Source organism: Lissotriton helveticus, chromosome 4_1 (genome assembly GCF_964261635.1).
Source record: "Lissotriton helveticus chromosome 4_1, aLisHel1.1, whole genome shotgun sequence".
Taxonomy (NCBI): Eukaryota; Metazoa; Chordata; class Amphibia; order Caudata; family Salamandridae; genus Lissotriton; species Lissotriton helveticus.
This window is the reverse complement of record NC_136063.1, coordinates 974,707,634-974,731,349: the sequence shown is the minus strand read 5'-3', so window position 1 is coordinate 974,731,349 and position 23,716 is coordinate 974,707,634. Positions and strand designations below refer to the sequence as shown.

At 45.9% G+C, this 23,716-nt stretch overlaps 1 long non-coding RNA gene across 1 annotated transcript in view; it reads left to right on the top strand.

Moving 5' to 3' along the window:
* LOC144827392 (uncharacterized) overlaps positions 1-15,331 on the top strand; it is an 86,721-nt gene extending 71,390 nt beyond the window's left edge. Inside the window, exons 5-6 of the long non-coding RNA XR_013610167.1 lie at positions 13,559-13,637; positions 13,754-15,331. This is a non-coding gene — a long non-coding RNA (uncharacterized LOC144827392). The remainder of the gene's footprint in view (positions 1-13,558; positions 13,638-13,753) is intronic.
* The last annotated feature ends 8,385 nt before the right edge of the window (positions 15,332-23,716 follow it).

Genomic DNA, 23,716 nt, shown 5'->3' with positions numbered 1-23,716 from the left:
CTGTAACAAAATCGGCCCCCAGGGGTCCAAAATCGGCCCCTACCCGTGCGGCGCACCGGGGGATTGCCCGGTGCCCGCTATGGCCAGTCCGGGCCTGGCCATGGCCCTGATCACATTAACAGGGCTGTGGATGGAGCCTCACAGTATTGCGACTACCATTCTTGCTCTACTGCCACACCACCCTTTTTGTGTAATTTTGTTTATGGTCTAAAATGCAATGCGTTCAAGGAAATGGCATTGTAGTTGGCAAATTTATACAGTCACATAGAAGCTGCACTACATTTGGTTGACTGTCCCTTGGAGGCTGCACTGGGATTGGTAAGCATCACAGTGAGATGTGCTGACCTTGGTCAGTTTCCCCATATGTTGTGCAGTGATTTGGTTAACCTTTCTCATAGCTGGACTGCGATAGGCTCGTTGTCATTTGTTTATTTTATTTTATGTGGAATGTGTATAATCGGTCAGAGGGAAAATAGGTGCCGTATTGAAAAAGTCAAAAGTTTTTAAGGTTCCTAATATTGAAGGAGAAAAGATGGTGATTCCCCTGCATATGAGATGGTGTTGAATGTGGCTTTTCATGCATGTATATGATTAATCGATTGGCATGAGATTACATCTGGTGACAAGTACATGAACATTCCATTAGAAGGTACTTTAAATATAAGAAACCTTAATCATTTGAGGAAAGTGATGTGTGAGAGAAAGTTACAATCTAGACCTGCACAATTTCAGGATTTGAATGAGTGGGATCAAGTGGCAAGTGAGCAGGAAAGAAATAGAATGAAGACTCAGGTTAGGAATACAGTGAGTCCATGGTTAGTGCCTTATTGGGACATGCAAAGAAAAGCATGGAGAAAGGATATGAACGAAGCTGGGTGTGGGTATGATCCCTGCAACAATTATTGAGATAGAAAACAATACGATTGAGAGCAAAATCAGTGAAACTAAAAATGGGAGAGAAAAGAGAGATATGGAAACTAATTGTGATGAGGAGGGTAATTTTCTAGATGATTTTTTAGATTTGAGACATCCTCCTTATACTAATGTTGAACTTATACCGAGACCTCCAGCACAAAATATGGGTGCAGGAGAACCAGGCATGATCACGCATCATTAACAGTACTAAGTGCACCACCTAAGAGTGAAGCAGATCCTATATACATCGAGTGATTATTATTGCACCTATTGTTGATACAGTTGTCTCGGATGTTAATGCAATTGTTACTACAGCAGAACTGATTGAACCCGAAAGGAGAGAAATTAGTATGGGTAATTTGAAAAATGAATTAGTATACATTTTACAGGGTACAATTGATATAGAGAGACTAACTGTGTGCAATGTTGACCAATTGAGATATTTAACCAGAGAAGCAGCCATGTGTGAATGGGAAGCGTATGATAGGCTTGAATAATAGCAGAAGAATGTGAAATTGATTTATACAAAAAGAAAAGCTTGCTCAAAAACTTTAGACACATTTTCCAAACTTTAGGAAAGAACTGGATAAGTGAAACTCAAAGGTTGAGAGATTAGTGGCTATTTTGAAGGTGCTTTGCAAAGATTGGAATATGTTATTTGAAATTATTGTGCCTGAAGATTTGTAAGATGAGTGCACATGGCCAGCAGAAGAGCCTCCAAGAGCGTATCCTAAACATGGTCTGGTTGCTCTTGTGATGGAGGAATACAAGAAAGTTGTAGTGCTTTAGAAACAAAAGCTGCTGGAGAAAGAGGTGAATTGGGCTACACAGGGGTCAAAACATTGAGTATATAAATAATATGAGAAGCTAATTCAGATCTATAGAAAATACAGCGGTGTTAAAGATCCAGTAAAAGAAGACGTTAGCAAATTTGTATAGGCTCTTTTTCGGTTTGCGCCTTGAGCTCCGATTTCATATTCAGCAGAGTCTCATAAGTTGGCAAAATAAGAGAATTGATGAACAAGGTACTGCCATGACAGCTTCAACCCTTAACAGAGAAAGTATAAAGACAAACTGATGGTTGTGCAGATAAAGTAATTACGAAAAAGGCGGTAGACATCAGATGGTGAATTTAGGTTCTGCTTTTGTTTTTGTTGATGTTGCCAATTCTGGTGCGAATTCTGTATACAAGGAGTACAAGGAGCTGGTGCGCAAGGAAATGGATGGTTTGTGATTAACCCGATTGAAAGAATAGAATTGTAACACGCTTAAAAAGAGTACACAGTGTCATTTCTGTGAGAAAATTAGGCACTACAAGAAAGAATGCAGACCGAATTCAGATCAAATGCAAACAATTTTATTCCACAGATGAAGCAAAATGTGAATCATATCACACAGTTAGGTGCCCCAGGAAAACAGACTTCTATAAGAGATGTGCAAAATCAAGAAATATTCGATACAAATGTGCCTGTCACTCTAGTGATGCAGCAAATCCAGAGAAACAACATGACCCACTTTAAACAGAGTTCAGGTGTTCAGCAAAACCATCTGATTATAAATGTTAAATTCTCATTCTTTCACCGAACATATCAATTTGCAATGACGGTCTCAGAGGGGGAGGAAGATTGCCTGCATGGTGCTGTCCTAGAGGTAGATCAGGGTGGCCCATTTGTAAATGAGGAAGTGTATGGCCACCTGGTATCATTCCTGATTGATACAAGTGCAACCCCTCCACGGTTTGTTCCAAGGAGGTTCCAAACATACCCCTCTCGGGAAAAGAAGTCCAAGCTGTATGTATCTCAAGAAAGCAGATATCTAATCAGGTTACAGCAAGCGTTCCTGTAAAAATTGGTTCTATTGAAACGCTCACAATCAGAAGGTGTGTTTGGAGTTTACCGGCAACAGGCAGCAGGCAGCTGAGGGAATAACGAACGGGGAAAGCCACGCTCCCCAGACAACGGAGAGACGCCTATCTGCCACGCCCCTTGCTCCAGGTGGATTTAATCAGCCTCTCATTCCTGTCCCGCGGGACGCGCGCGGGCGGGCGCCGGGCAAAGCCCGGGCCAAGGGCGAGCCCGTTCGAGGCGATGTGAGGACGGGACGGGGCCACCCCCTTTCAATTGCATTTCAAAGGAACAGGCCAAGGTTGGTGTGAATTATCTTTTATTACTTCTGCCTTACACCTCCGACAGAACACTGCAGTGCTAGCTATATTTTTCCTGCACATAAAAAAAAAGTTATTGTGGCTTTCAATCTTAATATGGTGGGTGCAAAAGTGGGAAAGGGAAGAAAGTCGATCCCTGGCGGGTCTTTTATTGGAACTCTCAACCAATTCCTTACTAGGGCATCGTCTATGCTGGCCCATCAAATAGACATTACTGATAAAAGGATATCTTTGGATCCTAATTTTGATATGCGGTCCTCTTTGGGCCGTTTGGCACAGGTTCCATCACCCAATAGGCGGGTTCCACCTGAAACACCCAACGGGGGGGGCGTTGGAGAGGGTCTTCTTCATCAGGTGCAATTGGAAATAAGACCCCCGGTATCCTTAGTTGGGGAGGACGCTGTGTCTCCTGTGCAGGAAACATCGGCTACCAGGAATGAAGCCCCGGGCCCCACCTGTAGGAAACTTCAAACTCTCTCCGCTACCAGTTTAAAGAGGTGCAGAGGCGGTGGTACCAGTAGCCAAAAGGAAGCGTGGTGGTGCACCTTTGAATAAGAGGAAGGCCAAAATTCAAAAATGTAATGGTGGGGGAAAGGACCAAATGTCACCAGACGTCGAGAGTCCAGTTACGGTCCAGCGGCCAGAACACGTGCCAAGGGCATCTTCTTATGATGCCTGTCACACGGAACTGGGTGAAGAGTTCTGGGCCAAAATGGAAAATATTTTTGTTAAGACTTGCGGCCCTTTGCACGACAGACTAAATGCCATTGTGTTTGTTTTTCCCTCCCAAACAGGGTGTGCCATTTTCGCTCCCACCCCCCTCCTGAGTTCTATGGGGCGTGGTTCATTTGTTTACAAGTGAGGATAACTTTTCCTTTCACGCTCATGTGTATGTGTGCTTGATCATAGCTACAAGTCACGGCCAGCAAGGTTACCGACACCCTCGGTAGCTCTGCCCCCACGCTCACCACTTCGGGGACCGATTCCTTGTCTCCCGACGATAGGTAGCCATGTAACAACGGGGAGCCACTTCTGGCCTCCCGCACGGATGGACTTAACACTGTAAGCCTCCTTTTGTGTCAGTCTGTTGCCCTAGATAAACGTGCATCAGAGCGCGCTGGACCACACTTCTCAGCGCTAGTTGAGGCCCACCACCCGGTTTGTGGCACAACTTCCCTTCGCATCCCATTCATCTCGGCCACGGCCTTTGATAGGAATGCCAGCACGTGTCACGCCATCAAGTTGCATTAATGCCGTCAAAATATGAACAATAATGATTGATTGTGTTCCTTGTTTGTTTTTCTGTTTGTCTGTCCCACTACTTTGCCCACAGACTTCTAGGTTCCTTGTAATAGAGGTAAAACCCCAAACTTACAAGTTTGTATGATTTTATTTTTCATGCACCTTTTTACACATAGTGCTATTTTTAACTTTCACTGCCTTTGCCAGGGTGGGCCTTAGCGTGCCCAGACCTGTCAAGGTGACACTCGCAAACTGGTCCTGAAGAAAGCCCTGTAAAGTCGCACATAACACGGGCAGAAACATGTTGACCTCTCTTTAAAAGGGAAACACCAGTATACTTTATTTGGCTAGTTTTTTCCCCACACATAGAAAGTTTTTAATATGTCAGGTTGACCAACCAATAAATGATTTTTTGGTACAACCCTGGACATGTTTAAATTCACTACTTTTTCACTCCCTACCCTCACGAAAACCTGCTCCGCAGTCTCCTGGCGTCGCAGCACACCGGGGAGGTATTCGATCTCTCCCGGTGGACCCGATGATGAAGCATGTCACCACTAGGGTGAGTGAGGGTTTCCTGAAAAAATCCTGTATTTTTTCTTGAATTTGGTCTTTCCATACGACCACTTACAACTGACCTCAATCTCACGTGCCATAATCATTCTGAACGCTTATTCTACGGACACTCTTCCTTTGTTTATTTGCTAAATGCCATTGAAAACAGACTGATATGCTTGGAACAATAGCACTCTGCTGCCCCAGGGGAGGGGGCAGTTTCCTGTCCATTAGTAACTAATGATATCTTAGGGAGGTCCCATGGGTATGATAATGTGTCTTATAATCCACCTGTTCTGCCAATAGACAAGCCCATAGACCCGCTACCCCAAAGACTCCTGGCGCGGAGTCATGGGGAATTAGCCGGAGAGGGTACTGATGGCCACACAGCGGGGTATAGACCCCTTGAGCAGGCGAGGGGTGGTGGGCAAGTCAATCCCCAAGTCCATTCTCCCAGGAGAGTAACCCTGAATCCCCCATCCATTGAAATAGAATCTAATTGCCAGAATCTTCTAGCTGAATCCGCCCCGTACGTGGTTGTCCTTGCTGGAGTGCCAGCCTTGGACCAAGAGAAAAGGGAGGACTACGGTGTTCTTAAGAACAAATGTATTCACTGGCTCCATTCAAATAGGCCATTGCCACTGCACGTATCGAGTGAAATTCTTTTTGCTCGGCGTGTAAGATGGGTAGAGCCGCGGGTGAAAAATATCGAAGGTGACTGCATAGTTATAAACTTCAGGGATAGTAGGGTGGTGGACTATATTTCCAACTGGGCCCCTGGGCGTTCCAGGTCACAAGTCCAATCTCTACCCTTGACTTACTTCTATCCCACTTTGAACAGGGTGAGAGGGTTACAGAACTGGGGTGTCCAGGACACTCTGGACTCCAGATTACATGATACCCAAATCCCCCGGAGGAGTAACATTACCAGCGGCCCTAGGAGGGATCTGCTCGCTTGATTGACGCCCGTCTAGGGGCCTAGGCCAGTCTCTATGGGTGGAGAGGAGGGCCTGTGTACGGCCGCCTCGGAGGCTTTCGCAGGGTACATAGAGATCGTGCCACTTAAGGCAGGGCAAACACTCCCTAGAAGCACACCGGTGGAGGGGCTTGCTTGGGGGGACAACTTGAACTCAGCGGATTCTGAAACCAGGCTGGGGATGGCTAAGGATTCTATTAAAATCCTCCCCTGGAACGTGGCTGGGATTAAAAACAAATTGTTGTGCCCAGATTGGGGAGCATTTGTGGAAAGTAATAATGTCTGCCTATTTCAAGAAGCTTGGGCACTGGCAGGTGTACAAAGGTGTGGGTACTCTACTTTTAGCGAACCGGCAATTAAGAAGGGGAGGGGTAGACCTTCTGGGGGACTTAGTATCTGGGTCGGTACACACCTGGGGACCCAGGCTGTACAGATTCCCACAGAGTCGCGAGACGTGCAGTGTGTGCTACTTACACTCCCTGGAAATAGGCAAACTGCGCTAATAAATATCTACTCGAGACCAACCGTGAGTGGGAAGGAGTCTGCAACCATTGACCAACCATTGACCAACTTGTGCAGTTCATTTCAACTCTGGATCCAGCAGTTACTTTAATTGTGGGGGGTGATTTTAATTGGCAGTTCGAGCCACTTACTGACCCATCCCATGATGGCCCAGATGATGAGGACCAGCACTGGCTCATCCCGGAACCGCAGATTCCGGTGGTGAGAGCCTGGACTCCTCTGGTCTTACAAATTAATTCCCTTACTCTTTTGACCTCTCTCAGAGCCTGTAATGGGAGGAAAAACTCTGATAGACCAGCCCAAATGACATTTAATAGAGAGGGCCAAAATTCCATCCTGGATTATATCCTGGTGGAAGCTAGAACCTGGGGTTTGGTCTCAGATTTAAAATCTATCCTAGGAAAGACAGTGACCATAACCCCTATGTCATGTCTTTGAAACCCAGGAGCCTGGGCCTGTTAAACCCAGGTTCTGACCCAAATTTAATTGGCCCTCCGCTCTCATTAACTAATAACAGGCGGAGAGTCAAGTGGACATATATATTGGGCTCTCCTAATAAACTGGCTGATGTTTACCAAAGGGCCCTGCCCTATCTTAGCGACATGGCGGAGGTGGAGGAAAATCCAGGGGTTAGCAATGAGCCCCTAAATATCCATCAGGGGCTCGTGCGGAACCTTGGTGATGTGTTCTACCCAGATGGGAAACCTAAGGTAAAAACAGACAATGTCCAATCTTGGTACAACGCCCAGTGCAGGAAAGCTAAATAAGAACTGGTTTGTGTGGTCAAGCTTCAGGATAAAACTAAGATCAAGTTCTACCGGCGTCTCTACAAGCTGGCCACCAAGAGGGCAAGGAAAGAGAGGGAGGCAGATAACTGGGAAGATTTAAGAATTGCACTAAAGACCAAAGACTCCAAATCTTTCTGGACAATTGTTAGCTGTGGGAGCAAGGAAGGAAAAATGACCAATGAACCCAATATAGCTGCTGCGGCTTGGGTGTTACATTATGGGGAGTTGTACTCCCTTCCGAGTAATGATGGCCTAGTGACCCCTCTCCCATGCCCCCCCAATGAGTATTGAGTAGATGGGGCCTGGGAGATCACACTTTCGGAGGTTTAGGCTGCCATTTTGAAACTGCCCCCAAATAAGGCCCCTGGCTTGGATAAGCTACCGGGTGACTAGTACCGTTCAGAGCCAAATATATGGGTCCCTTACCTTTGTGTTCTTTATAATGCTATTTTAAAAGGCATGGACCCCCGATTCATGGCGGGGCACCGTAATAGTCCCTATCTATAAAAAAGGATGCCCCCTGAAACCGTCCATAGACGTCACCCAAACATGGATGGGACGTATCATCCTGGGCAGAATACAGACTTGGATGGAGGAACATGAGATCCTGTCCACCCTCCAGGCTGGCTTCAGGCAGGGTATTTCAACTGTGGATCAGTTATTTAGACTCCAGGTTTTGTACTGGAGAACTGTGACTGTAGAGGGTGGCAGCCTCTACATGATCTTTGTTGACCTTCGGTCAGCGTTTGACCTGGTGCCCCTGAGATAAACTATGGAAGGTGTTACACGAGCTGGGTCTACCTTGTTACCTCCTCAATGTTCTAGTAAGGCTTCATACCGACAACTATGCCCAGGTGAGGTGCGGAAGGCATGGCAAATTGTCATCACGCTTCCCGGTCAAGCAAGGGGTTCGCCAGGGTTGTGTCCTGGCTCCCACCCTTTTTTGCCTGTACATTAACGGCTTGGTAGATCACCTTCTCGGGATCAGAAACATAGATGCCCAGGGGTAGTCACGGGTCGGGTGCCCGCTTTGATGTTCACGGATGACACTTTGTTGTTGTCTAAGACATCAACGGGCATTTAACGCATCCTGGACGGCTTAGCAGATTTCTGTGTCTCGAGGGGATTGGAGATAAACCTGGATAAAACCAAGTTTATGATCTTCAATCCCCCGAGGCAGACTCGCCCGAATCCGCTCCTGGGAGGAATTCCTCTCGAGCGAGTCAAAACCTTTGAATATTTGGGTATCACCTTGGGTGAACACTTTCAATGGGACCCGCAGTTGGCCAAAGCAACACTTAAATTAACAAGAGTGGTGGGGGGGATGTAGAAGCTGCACAGAGAGTCTGAGTTCAAACCTGCGGCCCCAGTTATTGAAATGTATAATGTGCAGGCCAGAGCAGCTGCACTATATGGGGCTGAACTTTGGGGGCACCAAAACTCCCCCAGCTTGGCGAAGGTTGAACGCACTTTTTTGAGGAACACATTGGGCCTCCCTGTGAGCTCTCCACTTGTACCATTGCATTTGGATTTAGGGCTCCTCCCCATTGAAGAGGTTATGTCATCAGGCCCCTTAACATTCTGGAAAAGACTGTGGTCTGTGCCTGAACTGGTGTCCTATAGAAATGAATTTAGGGAAATATGGGATGCCCTGAGAGGCAAGAACATTAGGTGGCTGTCACATATAAAGACCATTAGTAGTAGGATTGGCCTACCTGAGCTATGGGAGACCCCGGATGTTGCCTGCCCGGAGATAACCAAAGCTGAGGTGATCCGCCACTATAAGAACTATAACCTAGCCTCCCTGCAGGCGAGTTCAGAGGTGGGAATATTGACCACTGAGTTCCTTCAGGTCAAGGCAGAATACAAAAGGGAAGAATATTTGGATGTAGTATTCCCTGCACTAGCAAGAAAACTCTATTTGCAATTTAGATTGGGCACTTTGCCTCTTTGAGCTTTCTCTAGTAAATGGGACAAAAACGACCATAAAGAATGCCCTGTTTGTGGTTATTACTTGGAAAATGAAATTCATGTCTTTCTCTTTTGTCCTGGGTACCAGGGTGCACGCAAGTACTGGCTAATCCCAATCTGTATAAATCTAGGATTTTGCCAGTGCTCACATGCAATGAGAGTTTTAAAATATGATACGCACCCCCCTATCACTTTTGCTGTTTCTCGTTTCCTGAACGCAATGTGGCACCGGCGTAGGAAATCGACCAGTGCTTAGTATGTACTCCCCTCCCAATCTAATGTGATGTTCGATAATGAAATCCAGTTTAATTCTGTTTTATGACGTATTTCATTTTATTGCATATACAATGTATTTTAAAAATATTTCATATTTATTGTCTTAATATTTGTATTGTATGAATTTTTCTGAGCTTTTATGGTCCTCTGAGGCCGAAATAAAGTTATCGAACTGAAAATGATCACCAATTCACATTGTGTGATTCGAGTCCTGATTCGGTGAGGATCATTTGTTTACACAGGCGCGGATACCAGTGATAAGTGGGATGTGGTGTTTGAATGCAGGGCTTTTGATGTAATGACTGCTGCAGGCTATCACTTGTAGCAGTGACTTTGGCTGATTGTGTTGAGACAAGCGGTCACCTTTTATGTCGCAATGTTGACATACTCTTTCGCGAGCCTATACTCCATCGGCCAGGTGAGTCACTCATGTAATCTACCGCCGGTCCAGCCGCTTTGCGGTCCGTATCGCTGCCCATGTAATGGCTGGGCACTTGACTCCCCGAGGCCCGTCCTCCGGAAGAACTGTTCAGATTCTCACCACAGTAGAGGCTCTTTTACCTCTCTGCGGATTTTAAATCTGAATGTGAGATCGGCACTGAAACGCCATCAGAATATCTACGATCTTATCGAGGACGAAGCGCCCGACATTTTCGCCATTACTGAAACCTGGCTACAGGAAGCGGACGCTGCTATTGTCAAGCTTGCTTGCCCCCCCTGGCTACTCCATGTTTACCTTGAATAGATCTTCTAGAGGTGGGGGTATTGCTCTTATAGTCAGGTCCAGTTTTTCCTGTGTGTGGAGTGCCCTGAACATCCCCGGGTGTGAAAGTGCTTCCTTTAAGGTCGCTGTGAGCCCCGAGTTTACTTTCTCCGGGTTGGTCGTATATCGCCCACCTGGTAGTGAGGTGGCGTTTAGAAATGCTTTCCCCGATATTGTTGGCACTTTGGTCACCGATTGTGCCAACTTTTCCATCTTGGGGGACTTAAATCTGCATTTCGACGTCCCCTCAAACTTGACGGTGCGCAGCATTTCTTCTGACCTAGAGGCCTTTCAACTTTCCCAGCTGGTCTCCCAGTCTGCTCACATTGGGGGACACATTCTCGACCCCTTCTTTACCAATCTGTCGGAGACTAAAATCACATCTATTTCTCCGGTAGACTGGACTGACCATTTTTTGGTATCCATTTTCTGCCCCATACCGGCTACTGCCTCCATTCCACCAGCGAGGCAGGTACCTAGGAGGCTATGGAATAAACTCAGGTTAGAAGACCTCCATCGTCTTCTATCAGTAGAGCCGTTAGGTCCATTGAATGACGTAGAAGATGGATATGACCTCTTCTGCTCTTGGCTTACTAGGGCTCTGGACACTCTGATACCCATTGTATCGACTAAAATCAATACCAGAGAGTCGAGTCCCTGGTACAATGATGCCCTACGTGCCTTGAAGGGAGCCTGTAGACGGGCGGAGAGGGCGTGGCGGAAGACGTATGGGGCTGATTTAAAAGCTGCATACGCCATGTCCGTCAAGCTCTATCACCGGGCTATTTGCCAAGCCCGAGCGGCATTTTAAGCCGCTGAATTTCAAAACAGCGCTAACCCGTCGAAGGCCATCTTCAAGGCCGTGAAAGATCTTATGGCAAAACTGACTGTCTCTACAACCGTGAGTTCCATCTCTCAGTGCGAATCCCTGGCCTCCTATTTCTTGGGAAAAGTCCAAACAATCTATCGGACATTCCCTAGCATAGGGGTTGGTCTGGGAAGCTCTAACGGGGCACCTCATCAAATCACCCTGCTGTCATTCCCCACTCTCACGGTGGATGGATTTGACAAACTTGCGCTGCAAGTTAAATCTGGTTCTCCATCTGACCCAGTAAGATCTGATCTCTTTCGTGATCAGACCTTTGTGGGGCGCACTGCGGTGCGTGCCCTTGTCAACCTCTCCCTTGAGACGGGTGTAGTTCCATCTAAGTGGAAGCAGGCAGTGGTGTCCCCAATCATCAAAAAGCCTTCCCTGGACCCATCTAAGCCTGAAAGTTACCGCCCAATTTCACTGTTGCCCTGGCCGGCAAAGATCACAGAGGCCCACGTTAATCTGGCCCTGTCGGAACACCTATCCCGCACCAATGCCCTCGACCCCTCACAAAACGGTTTCCGTGCTGGACACAGCACGGAGACCGCGCTTCTTGTGATGGTGGAACATCTCCGTGCAAGGTTGGATGAGGGTCATACGGCGGCGCTGATATTGTTAGATCTCAGCGCCGCCTTTGACACGGTATCCCATAACATCCTCCTGCATCGGCTTGAAGAGATTGGCATAGGTGGCCAGGCATTACAGTGGTTCCGCTCCTTCCTTGGCGGTCGTTACTTCTGTGTTTCCATCCCTCCCTTCAAGTCTAAGTTTCAGCCTTTAGCCATGGGGGTTCCGCAGGGGTCCTCGCTGAGCCCCACGCTGTTTAATCTTTATGTGAGACCGCTGGCTGATGTCGCCAGGCAATGGGGCCTTACCCTGGTCTCATATGCCGACGACACACAGCTGGCGGTTACTCTCAGCGGGGACGCGGAACAAGATGCCCCCAGGTTTCAAGCTGGACTGAAGGAGGTGGCTAGCTGGTTGACAGGAAACTGTCTCCAGCTGAATGCCACTAAAACGGAGGTAATGATTGCCGGATGGGGAGTGGAGCTGTGGGGTGACCAATGGTGGCCTCCTGAGCTGGGACCCACTCCGACCCCGGTGTCGGAGGTAAAAAACCTGGGGGTCTGGTGGGACACGGGCCTTACTTTTGTAGGGCATACCAAGAAGACAGCAGCTTGTTGTTTCGGCCTGTTGAGAGGCCTAAGACCAGTACTCAAGTTTTTTCGATGCCCCAACCAGACAGCTGGTGATCCAGGCAACTATCATCTCCTGCCTGGACTACGCTAGCTCCTTGTTGGTTGGGGCTAACCAGGCCGAACTAACTCGCCTACAAAGGGTTCAGAATGCTGCGGCGAGAGCGATTGTCGGCCTCCCCAGATTCTGTTCTGTGTCTAATGTCCTTCGTTCTTTACACTGGCTACCAGTGAGGAAGCGCATTCTTTTTAAGGTCCTCTGTCTGACTTTTAAGATTCTGAGAGGCATAGGCCCAGATATCCTGTCCAGCTGCCTTTCCTTTTATGTACCCACTCGCACCCTCCGCTCTCAAGGCCAGGCCCTTGCCGTTGTCCCTAGGTTCAGGCTCTGCCGCATGGGGGGCCGCTCCTTTGGAGTAAAGGCTGCATCTACCTGGAACTCTCTTCCAGTTGAAATCCGTCTTTTAGAGGACCTCATGACTTTTCGGAGAGCAATAAAAACCTTCCTGTTTTAGCTGCCCCTAACTGGTTCTTTTTCCTGTTGTGTTATGTTACTCCTTGTCTATGCGCCGGGACGCTCCTTTGCTGGAGTAGCTGTGCGCACAATAAATTTTATTAACATAACATAACATAACATAAGAACCTGGACTGTGTTGTTAGTGTTATCAACAACGAAGTTCAGCCTGTTATCAGGCATTTAGTAACTCAAAATATGTGTTGATGGTCTTCCAGTAGTGTGATACAAACCTGGGCTATTGATCACATATATGAATGGGCTATTATATTATAGCTTGCAATATCTAAGAGGTGGCTAGAATGAACCACGCCAGAAAATTTGTGGTTTTTACACATAAGGCCAGGCTATGAGTAGGATCCTGTATGCTGAGTTGCGACACAGGATGACCCGTAACCAGTGACATAAGGGTCCCCATTAAATAGATGGTCAGTGTACATAGTGTTGGCATGCTCAACAGGGGGGCAGGGGAAGTTTTCCTCCTCAGCAGCGACCAGATTAAATGGATTGCAGCGCTAATTTGTGGTAAATAGAGTTGTCAAAGGATTGTGAAAGGATATACACCATTTTATTTTGGCCTGCAGGGGGGTCAAATATATGATGAAAGCCCAATCTCTCTTGCAGCAAGTTGATCATGGAATCACACCACCGAATTGAAATATATGATATTTACTTTGTCATTTGGCAAACAATTTCTATTTGCTAATATTTTAACACGTGTTTTATGTTCTATGATGATCTAAATGCATTTTGTAATAATTTTATACAATAAAAATTGACTTGCCTTGACACCATTTTATTTTAGGTGACCAAGCAGTTGTCAAAAGACGCTTCCTGCTCCTCCCGTGTGGCCTACTGGCAGGCATTCACTCGGTAGCCATATGGTAATTATCACCTACGTGCCCTTTGATATATGTAGTTGGGACAAGTACATATGAAATCTGAAGTAAACATGTCTTGTATCCTGTCTGTTTTGTCTTTTATTTCTTTTCACACACAGGTCCAGTGCACAATTGGGTAATGTGCATTCTCCATGCCCTGAAGAAATTGCAGAAGGAAAAAAGTGGCAATGAAACGTGTCCAGCCATTCTGCTTAAAATGGTCTGATATATGTTATGTTGAGTGCGGGCATAAACAATTACTACTCGCAACTCATTTTTAATAATATTTTTCTTCTCCCTCGACGGGGACCCTAGGGTTTTTTGAGATGTGTGCCACACACAAAACAGGGTGATATAGGAAATACACACATACAGCAGTCTTCTGAACTTATTCAGGAGTTGGCCCTTTGTATATAGGAAAGTTGTCGATGATGAAAAAGTGAGTAAATTGGTGAGAACCTGCCAATCACTCCTTTGGGTTTGCTTACATGAGGCACTTTATGTATTTTTATAATTTTTTCACATAACCTTTCACTTGTAGGAGTTTTCTTTTACCCGTAGGTACAGGACCTATATTTTTAATATAACACACATACTGGTGATGGTCCTAGATAAACACTAGAATCTTTCCTACTAGAAATATAGACTAGGGAGACCCCATGCGCTGAATACTAGATGTGTGTGATGTATCAAGGGCCTTTATTTTAAAGTGATGGTTTAAGTGGAGCACGCCCTTGATGCTGTTCCCTCTTGTTGTCTATAGAGCATAGAGATCTAACCAGTTCTGCTGTGCAAAAGGTTATTTTCCATTTCTCTTTGTAACAAATCTCTCTGCAAGATCATATTCCTGAAAAACATCTTATTTCGGTGTTAAATCCAACAAGGGTATACAGAAAGCTCCTCAATCTTTAGTCAGAGACAAAGAAAAGTTTGGAAATCCTACAGCTGCCCCGTAATTCAGTGCTGATGCAGTATACTGATGAGCAGATGTTACCTCTAAGACAAAAGAAGAATGCAAATTGGATACAGTTGCAACTCCTGAACCATCTCGTAGATGATCAGCATAAGGTGTCACACACACAAATGCAGTATTGAATAAGAAAAGTTATCTACTTGGGACACCTGTTAGAAATTGGGATTTTGGTTGACAGAGGTGTGTATCCTGTCCAAGCAGAAACCATAATCCTAGTCACGGTAAGGGGAACACACACTAAAGGTTTACCTATACTCACCCTCTGAGAGCTAGGCACAGAGAAGTCAGGCTAAACTAAACGTATAAAGTATTTGTGCACACACACAGTCACACAGTGAAAACATCACAAAAATACTCCACAACAGTTTAGAAACATAACCCATTTTTATTTCAGGAGAACAAGACCAAAGTGATACAAATCCAACATACACAAGTCAAGAGACAAATTATGCACGATTAATTCAAAATGTAGTACTTAGATATCAGTAGCTCCAACTGGTGCCTTGCTTGACCTGGGCAGATCTAAACGTTCATTCCAACCATGATAGAGTGCAGGCCAGTAGAGGAATCGTGCAGACCCGCTGACAGTACCTTGAATGCGCTGAAGCTCGAGGACAAGTCTAGTCATGTAGTTTATTTGCATAGTTAGTTAAAACCGTTGCAGTACAAAAAGTATGTTCAATTAAAAACTATCACGTACATATATAAAACTCTTATATCTAAAACCGTGCTAAAAGAGCTTTCTAATTTTGTGCAAATATAATAAAATAAATATCTAGTTAGTTTTGCCAACTTGAATTATTTGATCGAATTGTCCTCAGACCCCTGCACGTTTGCACATATTTTATCTGACTAGCCGCTATATGTATCAAGCTATTTAGCATTCGCAAAGGCCGAAATTCTGCGAATTTCGGCCTTTGCGAATGCTAATTAGACAAATGGAATGTATCAAACTAGTTTGATGCAAAATAAGGAATAGCAAAATTTGCTAATCCTTATTTTGCGATTGCACTTAAGGAATTGCAAATTTTGCGATTCCTTAAATGCAATGTATCAAACAAATAAAATGCAAAAAATGCCATTAAGGATTAGCAAATTACCACCAACTTCTAGTTGGTGGTAATTTGCGAATTCTTATCAAAAATCTTTTTTGATAAAAACCAAAGGTGCCATATGACGCCCATACATGCCCTTAGGGCATGTATGTGCGCCATATGCCCCCAAATGTCTTTTTCAGGGGTGCAGCAGGGTGTTCTTGAGACACCCCTGCACCCTTGGAAACATCCCTAATTTGCGATCAGCAAATTGCTAATTGCAAATTGCACTTTCATTCCTATGGGCCTCCTGGCCCATGGAAATGAAGGGGTAATTTGCGATTGACAATTTGCTAATCTCAAATTAAGGAATGCTAAGGAATCGCTATTGGAAAGCGATTTTGTACATACATACCGTTTTGCATTTCCTAAATAGCGATTCCTTACAATTCGCTATTTAGGAAATGCAAAATGGTTTGTTGATACATATAGCGGTAGGTTCCTATTGTCTGCATTTCTGACATTTTGTTACTGCATAATCTCAAATATTTTACTGTTCTGCAGTTCAGTTGTGGATCACTGGGTACAAAGCATGCCTGCAGAGCTTGCCTCCTGGTGCGGATCCCTTGTTGATTGAAAGGTTGTTTCAGAAATTTCTTTTGTGCTGTTGTGAGTTCTTTACAGGAACATGTCTTCTTGATCCGATCCATATAAGCGGCACACAGAGCCTGCTTTGTTGCGAAGCCAGGGAGGGAGATGCTGGGCACAGGGGAGCAATCCAAATCTATATTTCATATAAGCATTTTTTATGTTTTTATTGTATCCCAGGTTGAAGTAGGATTGAGCTCCCAGCTTCATATATGTGTTCAGGGTCATCCAACCGTGGGCTCTCTTTGAGAGTGCATCCTTATCCTCCAGCCATGAGAGGAGTGTCACTGTCTTCCACACTTATTTTTTGAGAGTTGGGGTAGTGGTTGGTGTTTCCCAAAGTTGGTTTAGCTGCCATTTGTGTAGACTGCTATATAGATATTCCGCAGCTGGTAGTGTGGGGTGCAATTCTAACTCCTTCCACAGCTGTTCATTTAGCGTACCCTGTTCGGCTTTTCACACTTTGTCCCATGCAAGGATAAAGGCCCCTTGTGTAGCAAGTGATTGTTTTAAAACGCCAAATTCAAGTCTGATTTGGGCAGGTGAAGTATATTTCGGCAGCCCAAAAATAACTCTATATGCTGCTGTTACTGTGGCATCGAGTGTGTTCGCATCTCTGCCTTTCTGTACCTCGCTACCATAGGTGGTTGTTGGCAAATGTTTTGCCCAAACCACCTCCATGAGCGGCAGGATCGATGGGCCAGTTAGTTTAGAGTTTAATGTTTTTAGGGAGATTGCTAGTGCTAGACCTTTGTGCCTTATGCTGTTCTTCTGTACCACAAAACGGCCTCCAGTGTCCAACTTCACACCTAAATATTTGTATTCAGTTGTGTCCTCTATTCTAGTTTCTCCCCAGAACCAGGCAGCGTTTTCCACCTTTTTTCCCCCAACTGTCATTGTTCTTGTTTTGTCGAAATTGATCATTAGGTCATTAGCTTGGGAGAAATCCCAAGTTGTGTTTAAAAGATGTTGTAGCCCTACTTTTGTTTTGCTAATCAGGCCTACGTCATCCACATAGAGGAGACAGGGAAGTAAGGTGACTCCTAGTTTGGGGGCGTGTAAGTTGCAGCTAGGTAGCAACTGGACTAGATCAGCAATATACAGATTAAAAAGAGTGGGTGCTAAGACACAACCCTATTTCAGCCCTTTTTCCGTGGGTATACGCCTCGACAGGTGCGTGCCGTTGCCCAGCTTCACCTGTAGCCACGTATTTGTGTGCAAATTTATTATTAGTTTGAGTAAGGACTGAGGCAGCCCCCAGCTGTGCAATTTAGACCAGCATCTGGTGCGATTTACATGGTCAAAGGCAGATTTATAATCAATAAAGCATAGATGTAAAGACGACCGGGTGGCCTCAGCCTTGTCCATAAGCATAGCCATGCTTAAAATGTTAGTCATTGTCCCGACCGATTTTGCGAAGCCAGTCTGTTGTAGGGGAATTGCAGATTACTCTTCCACCCATGCCTGAAGTTCCTCTAGTAACAGGCCGGCACAAAATGTAGCTTCGTTATCTAATAGTGCCACCAATCAGTAGTTTTTTGGTTCCGACTTCTCACCGGATTTATGGATTGATGAAATGATTGACCCTCTCCAAGAACTAGGCAGGGTATTCAATGTTCTAATTTCTCTGAAGAGTGGGTCCAGTGCTTCTGCCCAGAAGATTGCCTCCTGTTTGTATAGTACTGGAGGTATTCCATTTGGGCCAGGAGCGCCTTCTCTTCTCCCTTTTCCTACCTGCCGTTTGATGGCTCCTATATGATTAGTTCGGAAGTCCTCAGTTGGTAAGTCTGACCTCTGTTTCCCAGAGTCAGCAGGGTTGTTTTTGGCCCAGGGCTTAGGTGTCGTATGGCTGAGTGCTTCATTTTGGCATGCTTGGCTCTGCAGTCTGTGCCTTGGTGGAAATGAGACCTGAGGTGATTTAATAACGGTGCTCCATGCACACTAATCTTGTCGAGTTTGTTCAAATGAAACAATCTTTCAATTCAGTGCTGCTCCATTCGTTGCACTTGGTCAGAGTGCCTTGAACATATGAATACAACTGATCTGGTTAGGAAAACCCCGCCCTGTAGAATGTGCGCACTACTTACAGGGAATTTTTTGTTCCTTATCAATGTTTAAAAACCTTCATAATAACCATAAATCCTCTCAATGGTGAGTTTTAATCTTCTTTATTTCATTCATTTCATGAAATCTTCAATCTTCGAATCATTTTTTTTTAAATTTGTTTTATTCACACAGTATTCAACGTAGAGCAATACAGTTAGCAGAGCATCATTATGGCATATTTTTACATATTAAACACATCTATGTAACAAAAGACTGTGTTTTCTTTTCTAATACTGGTTGAAATATTCCCAACTAGTTGAAACGCATTTACATCCCCCCCCCCCCGGCACTCATGATACATGGAGTATTAAACAATTGCAGTTGGTGTCCATCGGGTAAAGTCTCTTGATCTGTAAAGTAAAGAAAGTGAATCTCTGTCATCCTCCCAGTAGACATAATACTATGATGTGCGGAATATTTCAAGGAATCTGCATCTTGGACCTTACAAGGTATTAGGGCATCATCAACCTATCCATAGATTATCAACCTTATGTTGCACGTTCACCCTTCAGTGTGCCGATGTTACAAGGGGTATAGTGGTTTCAGTCATCAAATTTTTCGGAGTGCGTTTCGAATTCTCCTATGATCGCGTGCCAGTCTATGGAAATGTGTGTTTTCCTCAGACCCCTACGTTCTTCCTTTTGTAATTCTGCACCTTCTGCTTTACCCCATCACAGTACTTCTCCACGCCAATTTTCTATGTCAGGCGCCCTGGCTGATTTCCACTTCATCGCTATTGCTCTTTTCGCCAGCAACATAGCCAGATCTGCGAATCTCGTACCCACACTCTTTTTCTTTTCGGTATGACCCAGACCCAGAACCCCATACATTAAGGATGAGTACGGCCTACCTGGCGCTACCACCATTAGTACGTCATGGACCTCCCCCCAGAACCGCAGGAGTCGGGGACAGTCCCAGAACATATGTATTAGACCCGCATCCTCCATCCCGCACCTGGGGCAATTGTCTGTCGCATCCGGGAACATCACTCGTATCCTGTGGGGGGTAAGGTAGGCCCTGTGTACTATCATTAATTGGATATATTTGAACTTAGGATTCCGTGCCACTGTTTTGGGATACTTTAGCACCCTTTCCCATTCTTTGTCCCTGAAGGCCCTACCTACGTCCTCTTCCCATCTGGCCCGGAGGGGTTGCAAGTGCATCTCTCTGCCTGACCTTATCCCATTTGTAAGCCATTTCGTTAGGTGACTACCCGTTCCCATGAGGTATTGCATTGTGAGTAGCAGGTTAGTGTCTGGTTCCATCCCGGCTCTTGCCCAATGTACTGTGATATAGTGTGCTGCCTGCGCGTGCAGTATAAACAGATCTCTCGGGGTATGGTGCAAGTCTGTGAAGTCCATGTAAGTCAGTAGTTTCCCTTCAGAGAAAAAATCTCCGATAATTTGCACTCCTGCAGCGTGCCTTTGTCCCAGTCTATGTTCCGACAGTGTACCCGTCCCCAGTGGTATTCCCAGTAGTGGAATCGTGGGCGCGTATGTGAATGTTCTGTTCGTGTATTTTACAGCCCTCTTCCAGTGTTGCAGTGCCAACCTCAGTAATGGCGGGGCAGTAGGCGGTATTTTGGCTTGCGGTAGAAGGAGACTGTGTATAGTTCCTCTGGCTCTGTCTTAGTCCGACATATCAAGTTCATGCAAGTTGCGTCCCGCTAACCAGTAGGCTAGCCATTGCAATTGGCAAGCATAGCTGTATGCTATCAGGTCAGGGACTCCCATACCTCCTCCGCCTGTCGGCAGCTGCAACTTAGCCAGACGTATACGACACCTACCCGTGCCCCATATCAGTTCTGTCAGGACTGTATTTAAAGTCTTAAAAAAGTGTGGGGGTATTAGTATCTGTAGGTTCGTGAAGAAATATAGAAGTCTGGGCAGCACCACCATCTTCGAGATTGTAACTCTGCCAGCCACCGAGAGTGGTAGTGTGGTCCAGAATCGTGTTTGTGTTTGTAATGTGCCCAGGGCCCGACCCAAGTTACCCTCTAAGAGGTCCTGCGGACACCTGTAAACCTGAATTCCCAGGTATTTAAAGGTCTCAGGGGCTGTCCGGAAGCTGTGTGGTGGGAAGTGTAGGCAATCATTTATAAGGGGCTTGTGGAAATAGTAGCCTTAGGATTTACTTTCTTTAATCATAAGACCCGATAGAGTCCGGAAGTCGTTGAATAATTCTGGGAGTGGCGTTAGGGGGCCCGATACGTCGTTCAGAAACAACAGTATGTCATCCGCATAGGCGGAGATTATATGTCTGGTATTGCGAGTGGTGATTCCTCTGTGTATCGCCTCCGCCCACACTTTCAACAGAAAGGGTTCCAACGCGATGATAAAAAGCAGAGGGGCACCCTTGTCTGGTTCCCTTCGCAATGGCAAACGGCTCCGAGACGCATGCGTCGGTACGTACTCTCGCTGTAGGGGCTTGATAGAGCAAGTGCACCCATACTACATATTCCACAGGAATGCCAAATGTGAGTAGCACTGCGAACAAGTAGTCCCACCTCAGAGAGTCAAAGGCTTGCCTAAGATCTAGTGAGATACACCCCTCGGTTGCTCCCTCATCTCCCTGCGTCATCATCAGCTGACTCAATCTACGTAAGTTTAATGCAGTGCTCCTCCCCGGCACGAATCCGTTTTGATCCGGATGTATGAGATCCGTAATGCAGTGTGAAAGCCTCGTCGCTAGTAACTTACTGAGGATCTTATAATCTGTATTCAGTAAGGATAGCGGTCTGTAATTTTCTAGTTTTAAGGCATCTCTGCCCGGCTTCAGTAATGAAACTATTACTGCCTGCAGAGTCGAAGCTGGTAGAGCACCACCCGCCATGGCTTCCCCATACAATAAATGCAATCGTGGGGCCAATGTGTCTATAAAAGTCATTTAAAATTCCGCTGGCAGGCCATCAGATCCGGGGGTTTTCTTACGCTGGAGGGTTTTAATAGCCTGCCGTATTTCCTGTAGGGATATTGGTTTCGATAGCTCGGTCTGTTGCGCCGGTGTTAGTTGTGGGAGGTGTAGGTCTGCAAGAAAGGCGTCCAGATTCCGGATGTTAAGTGGGGAATGTGGGCTGTACAATTCAGCGTAGTAACATTTAAACGTATTATTAATGTCTATTTGGGGGCGCACAAGCCTACCACTGCGGTCCTCCACTTCTAATATGGGGCTACTGTCCGGAGCATTACGTATTAAACGCGCTAGTAGGGGCCCAGCTATGTCTGCCTGCGCATGTTGCCTGCATGTGTATTCCCTATAGTCAATCAGTTGAAGTTCCTCTAACAGTTCCGCGTGCTGGATGTGTGCCTCTTGTAGTTAGGTGAGCTGGCCATCTGTGCCCGCTGCTTCTGCTTTGAGTAGCGCCAACCCGCCCTCCACTTTCTCGTGCCTATCCAACAATGAACTTTTAACACCCACTTTCGTGCCCATCGCTACTCCCCGCAATGTTACTTTGAAGGCATCCCATTCGATTTGTCTAGTACTAGCTGTGTTCTCATTGACTACAACGTAGTGGGTAGTGGCATCTAGCAAGGTGGAGCGGAAGACCGGGTCCTCTAGGAGACTGGGCGAAAGACGCCATGTTGGTATCGGGGTAGGGACCCTCCCCCAGCGCAGTGTGAGCTCCACAGGGTTATGGTCTGATAATGTCTTCCCCATGTGTGCGACTGACACTGTGGACCCAAGCAAGGAACGGGAACAAAATATTCGATCAATCCTTGTATGCAGTTTGTGTGGTGGGGAGTAAAACGTGTATTCTCTATTAGTAGTGTTCAGTGCCCGCCAGGTGTCTACCAGATCCCACCCAGATGTCCAGGACGCCAGTGCTTCAGCTTGTCTTCTGCTGTCTGTGGCATGCAAGGGGGGGGTGTGACCTATCCAGTGTGATGTCTAACACCGCATTGCAATCTCCCCCTATCACCCAGTCCTGGGCTACCCATCCTGTGAGTAGTCCGCTCACATTTGGAAGAAGCCAGATTGCTCCGAGTTAGGCGCATACACGCAGCCCAACACCACACTCGTACCATCTATTAACCCGTGCACGAATACAAATCGCCCTTCTTTGTCGATTTTGTGTTCTATTGCCTTAAAGGGGACGTTGTTCCTTATCCAAATGGCAGCGCCCCTGGAGAATGCCGAGTATTCCGTAGCAAACAACTGACCTTTCCATTTCCGTCTTAATTTATCCCCTTTATCCCTGTTTAGGTGAGTTTCTTGCAAATACACTATGGATACCTTGCGTCTATTCAGTTGTGCCAAAGTTCTGTGTCTTTTGTGTATGGAGCCCAACCCTCTTACGTTCCAAGTGCAGATTGTGTATTGATTAGGAGTTGACATAATACAGTGCTTCTTCAGTCCCGAACATCACCCAAAGGTCCAGTGCAATTGACAGTGTGTATAATAGCGTGAGTGCCCCTGTAACTACGAACATCCCAACAATAAGGTCCTTCCTATGAAACTTTGAGGGACCAAACCCTATCACCCAACAGGGGTGTAAACCAATCTTTATGGAGCCGTCGCCTGGGGGGGTGCGCCCAGTCAGTAATCAGCAACTAGTCCCTTCACAAAGTCTCTCCACTTAAACACCCCATCAAGTATAAGCAAATCGGCACCCCTCTCCCCCCTCCCCTTCGAGTGGCAGCTACATAGTGTACTTTACCAGTCTGTATGCATCGTGCCGCCTTTTCATAAATCCTCCGCCTGTTGCGCCGTGATGCGTGGGAATAATTGCACACTAGTGTCCGTATCCGATGCGGCCGTGCGTGAGCTAGTCTGGCTGTTAGTTACTCTGTCCATATCTGCATCGTGGGCTGCCAGCGCATCTGTCGTGAGAGCCGCACTAAGTGGACGAGTGCAATAAAGTTTTTACGTGAAAAAAGGCATAGTTACCGATATTTAACTGGAAAAGCAAGGAATTAGGAAGATTTGAAATCGTCAGCCCTATTCAACCATACATCATGATTATGCTTATCAGTGGACTCACACCAATTGCGATCAATATACATTAAAAGGTGGATGTCAGTGACCAAATCATATATGCAGAACATGATTATGAAAAACATATTAATTAAAAAAAAACATATTATTATAAAAAACATGATAATTCGATGCAGTCATTCAACCCCAATGGCTGGAGAGTATTCAATTTTTTGATCCAAAAGAATTCAGCTGACAATAGTTGTTTATGTGGATCGATGCCCGGGTCAATTCTTACTACTTCTAGTACAGTATATCTCAATTGTGACACATTGTGCACTGCTTCTAGCCAATGCATGGCCACCGTTGACTTTAAGTTCTTCAGTCTGATGTTGCTTTTGTGCTCC